Genomic DNA, 4,934 nt, shown 5'->3' on the forward strand with positions numbered 1-4,934 from the left:
ATAATGCATGCTGGGATCTGTAGTTCAGGTTCCTTCCGAATTTGCTGTTCAGTTTCCTTGAATTTTTAAAAAAGGATTTGCAGTTGGTATACTTAATGTGTGTGCGTGCTGCCGTCTAGTGGAGCTCAGGTAGAACTAACACCGAGTAAAAGATGAAAAGCGGAAAAGCCCCTCACAGTGTAGGTAGGACTGGAAATCATTCCCTTGGCTTTGCCCCCTCAGTCCCTGGCGTGCGTTTGTGCCTATGGTGCTGCTCTGGGGCGGTCAAGATTGAATGAGCCAGAGAGCACATGTGGAAGATGGCAGAGCCACAAAATGGAAGGAGCCCAGGTCATTGAAGACACTGGAGCCTTCCCTCCTGGCCCTTGACCAAGATTGTTGAGGGAGGGAAGTAAAAGTTCTCTCTGGCTAAAGTATAATGACGGTTCTCTTGTGACCCAGTCTGTTCTAGCACTAATACACATTCAGTGGCAGAATGCAGGCGTCCTGACTGCACTGATGGGTGGCGTTGGGGAGCATGTTGAGCTTCAGTGGCAGTGTGGAGCCTTGAAAGGGAAGAACATGTTGGGTAAGAGCAAAAAACCACGTTTGGCTGAAAAGAAGAGAGATAGAAGATGAAAAAGAAAGGACTAGGTCGTGGGAGCCCTCTACGCTAGGTGTAGTACCTGGGACTTTATCAGGCAGGTAACTGAGCAGAGGGAGTGTGTAGGTTGTTTGTGCGTGTGCTATTTAAGTGAGTTCACTCAAAACCCATCCCACTCACGCTCCCCTGCCTTTTTCATTATAAGGGTGATAAATAAATGACAAGCAATAGGCTATACTAGAGTATATGAGGAAGCCATTTGGTTTGAAACTAATTTGGCCTGACCTTGTTTTTTCCAAAAGGGCCTGACGTGGAGCATGCATTGTACATCTGCTTTAAGCATTTACCATGTCCCAAAGACAAGAATGATGCCCCTAAAGATAGGGATACAACCTCCCCCACATTGGCATTTCCTTCAGGATAAGCATCTCTCCCTAAACTAAGGATTCATTACTGACCTACTGTGCTCACCTGTGACCGCTCACCTTGTGACCACCAACCTGCTGTGTTCACTGACCTGCGGTGCCAGCAAAGCAATCTCGTGACTGTGGTAACAGAGATATTCCTGTCGTGTATGCTCTTTGTTCCAAGATGGTATATAACCACTCTGTACACCCACTTCTTTGGTGCCCTCCCTTCCTCGGGGAAGGCAGGCCCTGGACAATAGTCCTCAGATCTGGCTCATAATAAACTCACCCTAATTTTGATTTATAGATTGATTATAGATTATTTGTGTCGACAAGGGGTGGAAAAAAACTTTCAAATTCCTAGCCTCCTTTGCTGCTATTGGCCAATGAAACATGGGCTAGAATTTCTGAGGAGGGCTGCCTTCTTGGATAGAAGGGCCTTTGGCTTTTGCTCCTTCCCTTTTTTTTTTGGCCTGGAATGAGGATGTGATGCCTTGGGACATAGCAGCCATTTTGTGACTTGGTGTCAGGTCAGAGGCACAGATTAAGGACAGTACAGAAGAAAAGGAACCTGGTTCCTTGAAGACAGTCTTAAGACAAAAGCCCTAGACTAACCCCTCTCCACTTCTTATGTGAGAAAAATAAACTTTAGGTCACTTTTCAGGTTTTCCGTTCTTGGAGCTAAGTGTGTCCATAATAGTCACAGTGGTTAAGAACAGGCTGTGGAATCAGGTAAGTCCCACATCTTTCCCTCACTAGCTGAGTGAGTAAGTGACTTAGCTGTTCACACCTCAGTGTCTCCTCTGTACAGTGGAGGGAACCCCGCACCTGCTCAGGGTGCTGAGGAGGAAGGACTCGGCGTGGAAACCAGCAACGCAGTGTCTGTGACATCTGTGCTTAATAATGTGAATGATCTTTAGAAATTCAAATACAGTGGGTGGCAAAAATTGCCCTGAAAGAGTTTTAAAGCCCTGACCTAGTTTCTGGTTGTGTCCACGTAAGGTCTGTGGTAAAGCTGTCCCTTACTGCCCCACTGTAGCTTCTAATCTGGGTCTAATGACTGTAATCACACCCTGCTGTGCTCCTTGCTTTACGAACACCACCTTTCCTTTGACTTTTGAGGACTTTTAGTAGACGTTTTATGAATATGAGAGGTCCCTGATCAAGGCCACTCAGGTGCCTCTTTCTTGATGCAGCTGTTTCAGCCTCCCTTCATTTGCAGATCTTCGACAATTATGCTTTACTCTACGACAGCCTAAGTCACGTGGTGTTGCAAATATCTGCTCACCCCTCTGTACAGTCAGTGGACTAGATTCGTTCAAGGCTAGGGACTGTATCTTTTTCGCCCTTACATTCTGATCAGCTCATATTAAAAGCATGAGTTATCTGTTTTCCAGCCACAACATGAGTTCCACAAAGGCAGTGCCTTTCAGCGCCTAGAGCAGTGATCAGCACATAGCAGACAGCCGTTAAATATTTGGTGAGTATGAAGGCCAGGCTCTCAACAAGTTTCCTGAATATAATTCTGCCAGGCTCTCAAGAAAATGTTTCTTATGAACAATAACGTATTTTGTCTTCTCTGGTCCCGACTTTACTTTTCAGATTTTAGTGTTGTCTGACCATATTATTGCTTTTAACATTCTTGCAAGTTTCCCTTGCTGATTTTCATCATTGTTCCTTCACAGTCATTCATCATGATATTGAAACTCAGATCATAAGTGTTAAGTAACATTCTGAGGGAGACGTCTGCAAGATGGAGTACAAAGTCTCAGCTCTCTTTCGCCCACAGAGACACCGATTTAACAGGAACATATGGACCAAAACACCTCTGTGAGAACTTCAGAAGCCAGTTAACAAGTTGCAGTACCCTAGATGAGGGCAAAGCTCAGAACATCCTCCCTGAAACGGGCGAGAAGAGCCCTTTCACTTTACCTGCAACCACCCTTCCCCCAAGTGAGCACAGCTCAGCCCCTGCTCATGGTTTCTCCATCGTGGGGAGCAGGGGAAAGAGGAGAGGAAAATTCATCCAGAGTTCTGTCTTTTGGAGGGCTTCCCAAGGGACTGGTTTCTGTCTCACCTGATCTGAGTGCTGATGGAACTGGCATGGTCTGGCATCAGAGGGCCTGCAGTGCCCCAGACAGAGGCTGGTGTGGCTTGCCACCATTGGGAGAAGCTGCCCAACTCACAGCTTCATCCTCAGGAGGGAGGGAGGAGAGTAGACTGTGTGTCTTGTGTGCCAGCTTTTTGGAGGGCTGCCATCGGGACTGGTTTCTGTTTCCCCTGATTTGGGGTGCTGATGGGGAGCTGACATAATTTGGATGCCTGGGGGCCAATGAGAACAAAGGAGAATGGGGTGGCTTCCTGTTGCAGCACCAAAGAACCTGCAGTACTGCAGACAGACACCAGAGGGAGCAAGAGATTATGAGCACCTGAAAAAGAAACTGGCAAACTTCTCTAATTGGCTAATTACACACACACGCCTAGAGAAGTCACATACTCCCCAAAAGATTTCAGAGGCCCCCACAATCTATAACTGGGCTGATTGATGAAGGTCTTCCCCTGTGTTATGCAGCCTGCAAAGACTGGAAGAGGTGGCTGTGATTATCAAATGCATAAAACTCAGCAAAAAGTCAAAAGGCACACAAAGAAACAGAGAAACATGGGCCAATCAAAGGAACAAACTAAATCTCCAGAAACCAACTCCAAAGAAACGGTGATCTATGAATTACCTGACAAAGGATTCAAAATAATAGTTATAAAGAAGCTCAATGATCTACAAGAGAACGCCAATAGACAACTAAATGAAATCAGGAAGAGGATGTATGAATGAAATGAGAATATTAAATAGATGGAAACTACAAAAAAGAACCAACAAATTCTGGAGCTGAAGAATACAATAACTAAATTGCAAAATTCACTAAAGAGGTTCAATAGCAGACTTGATCAGACAGAAGAAAGAGGCAACAAAGTTGAAGACAGGTCATTTGAATTTATCCAGTCAGAGAAGCAAAAAGCAAAAAGAATAAAGAGAAATGAAAAGAGCCTAAGTATTTATGGGACATCAGCTAGTGGACAATATATGCATCATGGGACTTCCAGAAGGAAAGAGAAAGGGACAAAAAATTTATATGAAGAAATAATGGCGGAAAACTTCCCAAATCTGAGGAAGGAAATGGACACCCAAATTCAGGAGTTAAACAACATTCTACTAGACTGGATATCTGAAGACTTATTATATTTTTAATGGCCTTATAGTAGTTTTATCACCCAGGTGAACTTACCTACTACTTTGCATGACTCTTCTTCAGTGGAGAAGACATTGTAATCAGACCTGCAGCTGTGTTAGTGTCTTGTTTGGGTGCAAAGGAGAAACAAGACTCCCAAGGGACAGGCCTGGGGGAGAGGATTATAGGAAGGCACAGCTTCCTCTTTGCCCTAGTGAACCGTACGACAGGATGTTAAGGTAAGGGAAAATATCCAACCCATAGACTTTAAAGTCTTGCTATGATGCAAATCACAATCTCTTCCTTTGAATGAGTCTTCTTACCAAAGAGCCAAGAATGCCTTGAAATCACTAACTCTGTTCTAAACCTTATGCAGCTTGCTGTTTTATGTGGCTTTTCAAAGTCATATGATATAAAAGTAGTATCAGATACTCTCTAAAACTGTAACTCTTAACGTCTTGTAGGGTAACGGACCCCTCGGAGAGTATGTTAAAAGAAAGCATGGACCCTAGTATCCTAGAAAAAGGAATCCACACACAAAAGTTAAGATAAAATTTCAGGGGTTTTACAGACCATGTGAAGCCATCCACAGATGCTTTATATATCTGTGGGGACCCCAGGGTTAGGAAAAGTTACTTTGAGAGATACTGGTGCTGGCTGCTCATGTCTAAAATGAAAGGGTAGGCCGGCCCTGTGGCTTGGTGGTTAAGTGCGCGCGCT

Source organism: Ceratotherium simum, chromosome 8 (genome assembly GCF_057802395.1).
Source record: "Ceratotherium simum simum isolate JZ-2026a chromosome 8, ASM5780239v1, whole genome shotgun sequence".
NCBI classification, from domain to species: Eukaryota; Metazoa; Chordata; class Mammalia; order Perissodactyla; family Rhinocerotidae; genus Ceratotherium; species Ceratotherium simum.